At 47.4% G+C, this 11,848-nt stretch overlaps 1 long non-coding RNA gene across 1 annotated transcript; it reads left to right on the plus strand.

The window, feature by feature from the left end:
- Positions 1 to 2,445: 2,445 nt before the first annotated feature.
- On the plus strand, positions 2,446 to 3,868 carry LOC120660230. The gene is made up of 3 exons (XR_005669443.1): positions 2,446 to 2,902; positions 3,027 to 3,216; positions 3,738 to 3,868. It is a non-coding gene; the product is annotated as an uncharacterized LOC120660230 (long non-coding RNA).
- Positions 3,869 to 11,848: the final 7,980 nt, after the last annotated feature.

Genomic DNA, 11,848 nt, shown 5'->3' on the forward strand with positions numbered 1-11,848 from the left:
GATCAGGATTGGAGAGTTCCAATAATCTCCTATCTTAAAGATCCTAGTCGTGGTGCAGAGAGAAATATTCGGCGTGCAGCATTCAATTATATTTTAATTGAAGAAGAGCTTTATCGTCGAACCACCGAAGATTTGCTTCTCAAGTGTTTGGACTCGGATCAGGCTAAGGTTGCTATGGGAGAAGTTCATGAAGGCATCTGTGGTACTCATCAATCGGCCCCTAAAATGAAGTGGTTGCTTAGGAGAGCCGGTTTCTATTGGCCTTCCATGATTTCGGATTATTTCAAGTATTATAAGGGATGTGAAGAATGTCAACGGTTTGGAGATTTGCAATTGGTACCTGCTGCATCATTGCAACCTATCATTAAACCATGGCCATTCCGAGGTTGGGGGTTGGATTTTATTGGACAAATTAATCCTATATCTTCAAAGGGGCATCGCTTCGTGTTGGTTGCTACGGATTATTTTACTAAGTGGACCGAAGCGGTTCCTTTGAAGAATATGACACATAGAGAGGTGATTGAGTTTATAACTGAGCATATTATTCATAGATTCGATATTCCTCAAACTTTGACTACGGATCAAGACTCTTTATTTATATCAAAGGAGGTACGCACATTTATCGAATCTTACAAGATCAAGTTGCTCAATTCATCTCCATATTATGCTCAGGCCAATGGACAGGCCAAGCAGCAAGATTTTGATCAAGCTTATTAAGAAGAAAATAGAAGAAAATCCTAAGAGGTGGCATGAAGTATTATCCGAAGTGTTGTGGGCTCATCGTATATCTCGTCATGGTGCTACCAAGGTTACTCCTTTTGAGCTTGTGTATGGTCAAGAGGCCGTTTTACCCGTTGAGGTAAATCTGGACGCTTATAGATTGGCTAAGCAAAATGATATTTCTGCTGTTGATTATTATAATTCAATGATGGATAATATTGATGAGGTGACCGATAAGCGTATGAAGGCTTTAAAAGATATTGAAAGGGACAAGCTTAGGGTTGCTAGAGCTTACAATAAGAAGGTAAAAGATAAATTTTTTCAGGTTGGGGATTTAGTTTGGAAGACAATATTACCTCTTGGGATGAAAGGCAATAAGTTTGGTAAGTGGTCGCCAAGTTGGGAGGGTCCATATAGAGTTGTTAAAGCTATCTTTGGAAATTCCTACATGATGGAGACGCTGCAAGGAGATCGATTACGTAGAGCTATTAATGGGAAGTACTTGAAGAAATTCTACCCAAGCGTGTGGCAAGATGCATGAAGAAAGATGGCCGGTTTATGAGAATCGTCTTTAGCAGTATTTTTTAGGCCCTAGTATTGTATAGAATATTTTTGTTTTGCTTTTTAGTTTTTAAACTCACTAAAAAGCAGGGGGACATATGTTGACAGCCAAATTTGGCACTTGCCGAGGCCGACCGGTCTGACCGGTCGGGTCTGTACAGTCCGAGTAGAATTAGGTTTTTTGTAAAGAGTACTCATGTAATTCTACTCGTGAAAGGATACGTTTTCCCCGGCCTATAAATATAAAGGCTAAGGCCGATTGAGGGATATTCCAATCGAATCAATACAAAAATTATATTACTTTTTATCTCTCAAACCCTAGCCTTTTCCAACCCTAGATTGCTTTCTTCCTTCGTCTCGACGGCGTTTGAAGACGTTCTGAGTGGCCTGCCGACCTCAGAGCAACCCTACGTTCACGAGCTCCGACGGAGTCCCTCCCGAGCTCGATGTTCTAGGTTTCCGGCGACGCCCTGCTTGCACCGGTCAGACTGGTCGGCGGCACCGATCAGACTGGTCGGCGGCACCGGTCAGACCGGCCTGCCCGGCCTGCCCAGGGTTTTGTGGGTGTTGATCGTTTTGACGATCGTCCGCGCGTTCTAGCGCATTCGAGTGTGTTGGCGCGGTTCTGCGTCAACATCATGCAGCTTTATTTGACAGTTGGACATGAGCAGGGGGAATCTGAAAACACATAAAAACTTGCAGGTGTTATTAGAACGTGAGGAGAGAAGTGGCTTGCATGTGGGTATTCGAGAAAAAAACTGACTTGCTGGATGAGTTTTTTTTTAACTTTTCTAATAATATACTGCAGATTTCTGAAACACAAGATATGCATATAACTTTGTTGAATGCAAGTCCAAATAGTTCAAAATCCCACACAACACAAATAAAAAGCCAAATACATTTTTTTCTCGTCAAGGCTTTCATCTATCTATATATATACTATAAAGATCGAAAACAATTGGAAAACTTTCTCACCCAGATCGAGCCCGTCTTACCCCTCACGTTGGACCCACCTGTCAAAGTGGAGGGAGGTGGGAAAAGGTGTATACCCATAAAAACTGCGAGTTAGAAAGTGTTTCTGACAAAGAGTAATATTTTTCCTCACCTAATGTTTCCCTTACCCACCTGCGGGTACCCGCTCGTCAGCCATCAAAGCAGACGCTGGCCCACCGCCTCAACCCCGCGGCTGCCGTTCCTTCTCCCTTCCCTCTGCTCCGTGCGGCGTCGGGCCTTGCCACCGCCCCTATCGCGGGTCTTCCTTCCTCCGCGCGGCCTCCACCGCCACGCCGCTACCCCCTGACCTTTCCAGCCAGCTATCGCGGCGCCATCCCCACCCGTTACCGCGCTGAGAACCTCCCGAGCAGCTCGCCTCTATCCCCATGATCTCCAGCGACGTTGCACCCTCTCTCCGCCCGCTCGCCGTCGCCGCTCTCACCCCCTCGCTCTCTGATGCCGTCGCTTCCCTGACTCACCCCCGCACTCGCCGCCGGAGGGCGACGCGGACTGGGCGGAGGCCGCCGTGAGGGTCACCGAGGAGGTGGGTGCATTCGCGCGGGATGTCGCCCTGTGGAACAAGCTCTGGCTCCACTTCCCCCTCCTCCCGACGACGTGGACTCCGACGGTGTGCTTTTCTCCATTGGCTCCCCATAAGGCATTGAAGTGCAGATTCGGTACTAATTTTATCCTTTCAATCTCACTTACGATTTACTGCTAATTTTGTTCTGCTCCGTTGACCTGAAGTACAGATTTTGACATGACTGAAGCGCAGCAGGACAACGCGCTGGCCGTCGAGAGCTTGGCGTCGGAGCTGGCTGATCTGCGGATCGAGCTCTGCCCTAGCCACACGAGCGAGGGCTGCTTCTTGAAGATACACTTCGTGCTGCTGCATCCTATAAGCTCACGAAGGAGGATGCTGAGATTCTGTCGACTCCACTGGTGATTTTCCTTGGCATATGTCCATTGAGTTAGCCATATGAGCTCACTAAGTTAATTAGCATCCCTCCATGATCTAGCAATGTGAATCAGATAAGTCGTTAAATCTAGAATGCATTCCGCAACACATTATTGATGTTTGCTATGTTGTATTTGGAATCATGGAAGATTGGGGTGGCAAGAAACTTAGTGCTTGTGACTGTTAATTGCTCTTTGTTTGATATATCTTGCACGGTTGCACCTTAGGATTTGTGTCCTGGGAAGGCAGTAATGCTCGTATGACTGTAGTAGACATGAAAATATGACCAAAATATAAATAATCATTTTTTTGCAACAAAAAAGGACGTTGCGTCATAGTTATGATTTCTGAAATAGTGAGAGATCCGCGCGAGGCACGTGTCTTCTTCAAATAAAAATATATACTGTTTTGTTAAAATGGTCAATAAATCAGTGCCATATCTCTGTTGTTCAGTGTTTACATCAGCCAATGTTCCATCTATAACTTGGTCATCAGTATGTTTCAGCCGATGGTATGGTTGGCGGTGACCTGCTTGCCTTCTCTGCTCAGGGAGAAAAATAGAGAGAGGCTTGAAGTAAATGACCTGATTTGAGGGAGGAGAAGCAGGTGGCATGTGCCCACTGATTTGGGAGTACATGGCCTTGTTTGGATGTGCTAGGAAACTAGCGCGCACACATCCCGAAAAAAGAATCTCGCATGCATGAAGCACTAAATGAAGTCTATTTGTAAAAAATTTTTAGGGATGAGTGTAATTTTTCACGACGAATCTAATGACAATAATTAATCGACGATTTGCTACAGTGATGCTACAGTAATCATCCTCTAAACGCGCGGTCAAAGGCCTCATTAGATTCTTCATGGTCACTAGCGCGGGGGTTCTGAAGTTGGTTTTGTAAATTGGCTTTATTTGACACCATAATTAGTAGTCAAATATTTTTACTATTCACTAGCGCTAGAAATCTAGCACATCCAAACAAGGCCAGAGTAATTATTTGGTTCTTCTAGCCTCAAGACGAAGCCATCATCCTCCTCATCGGCATGTGACCTGTCTCTTATCTCTCTCTCATGCTGGAGACCTGGACCTTACATTCAATTGGTGGTTTTCTTTGTAGAAAATTGCAGCATGCTGGAGACCTGGACCTTACATTCAATTGGTGGTTTTCTTTGTAGAAAATTGCAGCATTGCCGCACTAATTCAGTGGCGATTTCTTGCTGAAGTTGTGATGTTCCTTTACTGGCCTGTTGAATGTTGATTGTTCTTAATTAAGAAGAGGGATAAGGAAACGTTGCACCCATTTATTTTATTATGCAACTGAAACACGATTGAAATCAAATTTCTAATCTACCTGGATATATGAATTCCAAAATAAGTTGATTAAACTTGCAGGTCATGTGGGTGTCTTTCATTATTTGCTACTGTTAATATAGTTGACTAAATTGTCGTTAAACAATATTACAAAACAAAAATGGATTGCTTATTGATTCTTGAATATGCCATTATGCATTCATTATTTGCTACCGTTAATATAGTTGACTAAATTGTCGTTAAACAATATTACAAGACCAAAATGGATTGCTTATTGATTCTTGAATATGCCATTATGCATGTCATTTGAGAGATTTTTACTTCTGTGATTTATGATCATTATTGGAACCATGAGAGGTTACAGCTTAGGAGAACAAATAACTGTTTTTTGATCATCTCATTAATTTGTTAGGAGTGGATTTAGCCAACCAAGTACATATTAGTAGTATTTATATGAATTTTGTACAATTCAGAAAAAAAAAACTCTTTTCTATCGTAGATTCACTTACAGATGATTTGTAATCAGATAATATGAGAGTATTACCCAGAATAATAGGTAGTACAACTTCATAGGGTGTCATGCCTGATATATCCATGTTCCATATCTCATGTTTGTCAAACAATACTAACATTTGGTGAATTTTTATTTGTTGGCTTTTGTTCACTGATCATGAGCTGCACGTTTTGATAGATACAGAGAACAATTTCTTTGTGAATAGAGGGAGAGTGGATTTCATGTTGGCACTAACTGTTAGTATGCTGATGCATATCCCTTTTAAGTCTGGCCAATAGGTAACTTTGTCTTGGTACAAATTTGGTGCTTCAAATATCTAACTTGTTATCACAATCCACTTGGTTTTATTTGTTTTCAGTTAAGGCAGGTAACAGGGTGGCATATCAATGGCCTAATCTTGTGTGAATCGGGTCCTCAACTATATAATGATACTGTTGCTCTCATGTTGCCTGTAAGTGCATACAACAAATTTCATTTCTATTTTTGCTGATTGCTTGGCCGAGGCAGGTGACATTCGTGAGCTACCGTTTGTTTTGGATGAACACTTCCACTACTACATGCTAGAGTAATATCTTATTTTATTCACCTATGCCGGATCAAGAACCTAACTATTTCAAGTAGCAGGGATGTACGATGGTGACCAAAAGTTTGGCTATGGAAGAGGTTTGGATGATTCAGATTTGAGCTATGGATAATTCTTTGTGATTCTTTAGGTTAAATTTTAGATATGACATGATGCTGAGTGGAACGAATCAGCAAAAGCAACCTTTTCAGCAGCCAATAGTTCATTGTACAGAATCACCTCATGGAATCAGACTTAATCACTTCTTTGCCAAAAAAAAATGTATGGCAAAGTTTTGCCACCTCCTGAATTCAGCCTAGATTTAAACTAAGTTAAAACTTTGATCAAATAAATATGTTCAGACAAATTATGTGGCTTGCCATTTATGTCAATTGAATAAAAAATGTATATTTTTAAATTAAAAAAGTGTATTTTTAAAATAAAAATTTATATTTTTTAATCAAAAGTTTATATTTTTAAAATTCGTGTGTGTCGCACGTACATTTTTACTAGTATGAAGAAAAAAATGACTGGATATACAAGTTTAATGGGCCATAAGTTGCTAAGATGCTTAGTGTAGTTGTTCATCTCCGTGATGAACGGAGGAAGACGTTTCCTCCCTGCCCGTGCCCAAAATGCATTGGGCACCTTTAGATGTTGCTGAATGTGTGCTTCCACGAGACAAGAGATGAGCATCTCAGTGCTCATCTCTTATTGCAGGACACTCTGGGCCAACAAAATGCATTCTTTGCGAGTGGACCAAAGGTTTCAGCACAGTTGATTGTCACTTTAGGTTTCTGCCTATCAAATAAGGAAGGAAATAGTTATGCTTCACTCACAGCCAGGGTTAACGAAACCGGTGGGAACCGGTCCGGTTTGACCGGTCAAACCGGTCCGGCCCGGTTACGATTTTGGCTGGTATCAAACCGGCTCCAATTCAAAATTTAAATTTGAATTCAAAAAAAATAAAAATTCCCAAACCGGTCATACCGACCGGTCAAACCGGTCGGTAAACTGATCAAACCGGTCTACCGGCCCCAATTTAAAATTCAAATTTGAATTCAAAAAAATAAAAAATTCCCAAACCGGTCATACCGGCCGGTAAACCGGTCGGAACCGGTCGCACATGCGATTTTGAATTTGGATTTGAATTCAACCGGTTTCTACCAGTTTCCGGTCAAACCGGTCCGGTAAACCGCTACCGGAGGGCGGCGGTTTGACCGGACCGATCGGATTTGGAAACCCTGCTCACAGCTCGCCATGAGCATAAAATAAAAAGTTGCGGTGGGAGATTGAACAGGAAGGTTGTTTGATACCTCCCCCCCCCCCCCGCCCCAGAACCGGATCCGCTGACTTTAAGTCAGCTGAACACTGTGGCTGACGTGTGGGCCACGCTCACGTGGAGCCCACACGTCAGTGGCCCGAGTCCCGCTGACTTAACTCAGCGGAGACTCGTCCCCGTCCCCCCCCCCCCCCCCCCCCAAGGCTAATTCATTTTTTTCAAAAGTAGAGCCTGCCCAAATTTAAAACTAGGTTAAACCTCACGTGGGTTCCAACGTTTGTAGGTGCTGATGCACAGCAGCTCAGTGCATTATTGAGCTAATTAGTTTTCGGAAACCCTAATTCTCCATCTATCTCCTCTTTAGACCACCGCGGTCCTTACACTGTTTTAAAATGGAATATACAGGACTACAGCTCACTAGAAATTAAATTACACAGCGCACATGATAAGTAAAAGTGGTATATATGTTACACTCGCTGAAAGAGGAATAGGCCAGGAATTGACAATGTATTGATAGCACACAAGGGATGTACGCCAATTAGGGAAACCTTGCTTAATAGACTTGATAGCTATCTAATCCTATCCCTTGGGGCCGGCGCAACACAGCCAGGAAGGCTAGTGCGGCCAGGCACCCATGGCCCGTGGGCCAAGCCAAGCACAAATATACAATCTTCTAACATGACCCCGCAGTCTGATCGGCAGCACCGCAAACGTTTAGACTAGACCTGAACTCATTGAAGACCGGCGAAGGAAGTCCCTTGGTGAAGATGTCGGCATACTGTGACGTGGTCGGCACATGAAAAATGTGAACATCACCACAGGCGACCCGTTCAGGGACGAAGTGAAGGTCGATCTCGATGTGCTTGGTATGTTGATGCTGGATGGGGTTGGGAGACATGTATACTGTGCTAATGTTGTCACAGTAGACCAGGACTGCGTGACAAAGGGGAGCGTGAAGCTCCTGCAAAAGCTGACGCAGCAAGACGCCTTGGCGACGGCATTAGCAACAACGCGATACTCAGCCTCTGCGCTAGACCGAGAGACTGTATTCTGCCGTTTGGAAGACCAGGAGACCAGGTTGTCACTGAGGAACGCAGCATAGCCCGAGGTGGACTTGCGCGTGTTGGGACAGCCAACCTAGTTTGCATCAGAGTAGACTACCAGCTCCGTGGAAGAGGACGGTCGCAGAAGCAATCCAAGGTGGAGAGTGCCCCTGATGTATCGGAGGATCCGCTTCAATGCAACCAGATGGGGCTCTCGTGGGTCATGCATATAAAGGCAGACCTGCTGAACAGCATAGGCGATATCTGGCCAAGTGAAGGTAAGATACTGCACGGCACCGGCAAGACTCCGAAAGTCTGTCGCGTCCTGAATGGGAACACCATCCGCAGACAACTTCGGATTGCAGTCAACTGGAGTGGAGATAGGCATGCACTCTGCCATCCCAACTCGGTTGAGGATGTCAAGCATATACTATCGCTGAGATAGGAAGGGGCCACTGCTGCTGCGCTGAACCTCCAACCGTAGGAAGTGGTGAAGTTCCCCCAAGTTTCCTTCATAGCAAACTCCTGCTGAAGTGCTATGATGATACGACGGAGAAGCTCGGTCGATGAAGCAGTGAGGACAATGTCATCCACATATAGGAGATAAGTAGTGTCCGAGCCACGATGGTGAACGAACAGAGAAGAATCAGACTTGGCTTCCACGAACCCCAGGGTGAGCAAATGAGTAGCAAAGTGGCTGTACCGAGCGCGCGGGGCCTGCTTGAGACCGTATAAGGATGACTTGTTCAACTGACAAACAAAGTCAGGGACTGATCCTCGAAACCAGCTGGCTTAGCGCAGTAAACTATTTCTGATAGAGTCCCATGGAGGAAAGCATTCTTCACATCTAACTAATGGATTGGCCACTGACGAGACCGTGGCAGGCTTCACAACTGGACAGAAAGTCTCATCAAAATCCACTCCAGGGCGTTGCGAGAAACCACGAAGGACCCCAACGTGCCTTGTACCTCTCAAGTGAGCCATCTGTATGAAACTTGTGCTTGAATATCCACTTGCCAGAAATAATGATGGCACGGCGAGGGCGCGGGACGAGGTCCCACGTGCCATTCTGCAGCAAGGCGGCGAACTCATCCTCCATAGCAGCCCGCCAATTGGAATCGACGAGACCACTGCGGAAGGTCTTCAGAACAGGCGAGAGCTGGGTTGCCAGGAGCCCCGGATTGATGGGGCGCGGGGGCATCCAAAACCCGCTCTTGGCCCGAGTCTTCATGGGGTGCTAATTCACCACAGGGGTGACTGGGGTAGCACCTGCAGGTAGAGGCGCGAATACTGGTGGAACACGAGGAGCGCGTCGAGTGTAGACGTGCTAGATGTCCCGCACTAGGGGCACCCAAGGGGCCGCGCGTGGCTGCGCGGGGGCGACGCTAGAGCCAGGCGACGCTACCGCGCATGGCTGCATAGGCGGGCTCCAGCGGCCGAGGGTGCAGACCCAGCAGCGCCGGGTTGGGAGGGCGCAGAGCCAGCCAAGCCGGGCTGGGCTGTACCGCCAGAAGACACAGCCGCACGTGGCTGTGCGGGTGGCTCCATCGAGGGAGGTGAGGGCTCAAGACGGTGCGATTGCTAGAGAAACCTGCAAGTAGAGACTGTGGAGATCCGATAGGGTCCGGCACATAGTTAGAGGAGACCAAAAAATCAAAGTCATCCGAAGCAACAGCGGGGGATTGCTCGGTAAAGGGAAACACGCTCTCGTCAAACACAACATGACGGGAGATAATGACTTTGTTGGAGGCAAGGTCAAGACAGCGATAGCCCTTATAGTGAGCAGAAAACCCGAGAAAGACACACAAGGTTGACCGTGGGGCGAGCTTGCGTGGTGTAGTGGATGAGAGGTTGGGGTAGCACCTACAACCAAAAATGCGAAGATGGTCATAAGAGGGCGGTGATCCGAAGAGGGCCGCATGGGGTGTAGACATATCTAGTGTCTTGGTGGGTAGGAGATTCAGCAGGTGATTTGCTGTGTGAAGTGCCTCAACCCAAAACGAAGGGGGGCACATGCCTGAAATAACAACGAGCGGACGGAGTTGTTGATAGTACGAATCATACGCTCAGCTTTACTGTTTTGGGCGGAGGTATAGGGGCAAGACATGCGAAGGTGGACGCCGTTGGTGAGGAAGAATGTGCGGGCGCTGGAGTTGTCAAACTCCTTGCCGTTGTCGCACTGAACTGCCTTGATGGTGGCACCAAACAGAGTATGCACATAGGCAAAGAAATTGGTGAGTGTGGAATACGTGTTAGATTTAAGGCGTAACGGAAACGTCCACAAGTGGCGGGAGCAATCATCCAAAATGAGTAAATGAGTAAATAGTATTTAAAACTAACAATAGGCGATTTCCACAAATCACAGTGTATGAGTTCAAAATTGCTAGACGCTCAAGATGATGACGCAAGGAATGGTATATGTGTATGGTGTCCAAGCTGACATGCATGACAGAGAGAGGGGCCACCATCGTTGGAGCACGTCGGAAGGACGGAGGCGAGCTTGGTGAGAGCTTCACGACCTGGGTGACCAAGGCGACGGTGCCACAAGGAGGCGGTGGTGGCGACGAAGGACTGAGCAGTAGGAGGGTGCAGTGGGTACAGAGGCCCGGAGCTATTGCACCTGACGATCAGTTTCCTGGATAGGAGATCCTTCACAGAACAACCAGTGGGGTCAAATTCAACAGAACAATTATTGTCGGTAGTGAATTGGTGAACTGAAACAAGGTTCTTAATGATATGTGGAGACACAATAACATTATTAAGCTAAAAGGAACCAGATAAATCAGTAGAGCCAGTGGCAGTGACCGGTAGAAGAGAGTCATTACCGACAATAATTGATGAAGGAGTAAATGACTGAGGTGCTGATATGTGTGACAAGGTATTTGAATGAGATATCATGTGGGAGGAGGCACCTGTATCAAAATACCAGTCGGTCGTCTGTGGTTGGTTCAACGTCATGGTGCTGAACGAGGAGGCGAGGGACTGCTGATCCCATCCGGTGAGTGGGTTATAAAACTCGGGTGCAGGCAGCGCCCATTGACTAGAGGGGGTAGCACTAGGAGTTGCCGGTGCAGGAGCGTGCTGCTGCGATGGAGGCGCCAAAAGAGCCTGCTGGTAGGCGAGTAGCGCCTGCTGCTGTGGAGGACGAGCTTGGGGAGGACGAGTGCCCGGCCACATCTGGATCGACCCTGTCCAGGGGTTCCAGAAGGTCGGCTAGGGCCCGAGCTGCCCCTCCTTTGCACCGCCTGTAGGCTGCTGAGAGGACGTACCTGCGTCCTTCTTGTTGCCGCCACCACCGGGCTTATTGCGGCGACTCTTGGAGGGCTTTATCTGAGCGCCCCGGAACCAGAGCCGCCGCTGCCCTTGGTGGTGCTGTTGCCGCCAGCAGGAGCAGGCGCGGCGGTCTGGGTGGCGATGAGGGCGGTCGGTGTCGCCGCCTGATGCGCGAAGGTGAGTTCCTCCAAGCGCAAGGCCTCCTTCGCCTCAAGGAAGGAGGGAAAGGGCTCGCTCCGCCAAAGGTGAAGGCCGATGTTGGCGAAGCGCTCGTTGAGGCCTCGGATGAGGCTGAGGACAAGGGTCCGATCCGAGACAACCTCGCCGAGTGCGCCAAGATTAGTGGCCATCCGCTGGAGACGCCTGCAATAATCCATAATGGATAGATCACCTTGGGAGAAGCCGCAGAACTCGGCGTCGAGGTAGAGGGCTCGCAGTTGCCGAGGAACTGTGTTTCCACGGCAAGCCAGGCGTCGTGTGCGGAGACGACGCTTGCGGAGATGGTGTCGGCAAGGTCGTCGGAGATGGACCCGAGGATCCAAGACTTCACGACGCAATCCATGCGCGCCCAATCTGGATGGGCAGTGGTGATGGGAGCGTCGGAGAGGACGTGGTCGCGGAGGGAGAACTTGCCGA

Source organism: Panicum virgatum, chromosome 2K, assembly GCF_016808335.1.
Source record: "Panicum virgatum strain AP13 chromosome 2K, P.virgatum_v5, whole genome shotgun sequence".
NCBI classification, from domain to species: Eukaryota; Viridiplantae; Streptophyta; class Magnoliopsida; order Poales; family Poaceae; genus Panicum; species Panicum virgatum.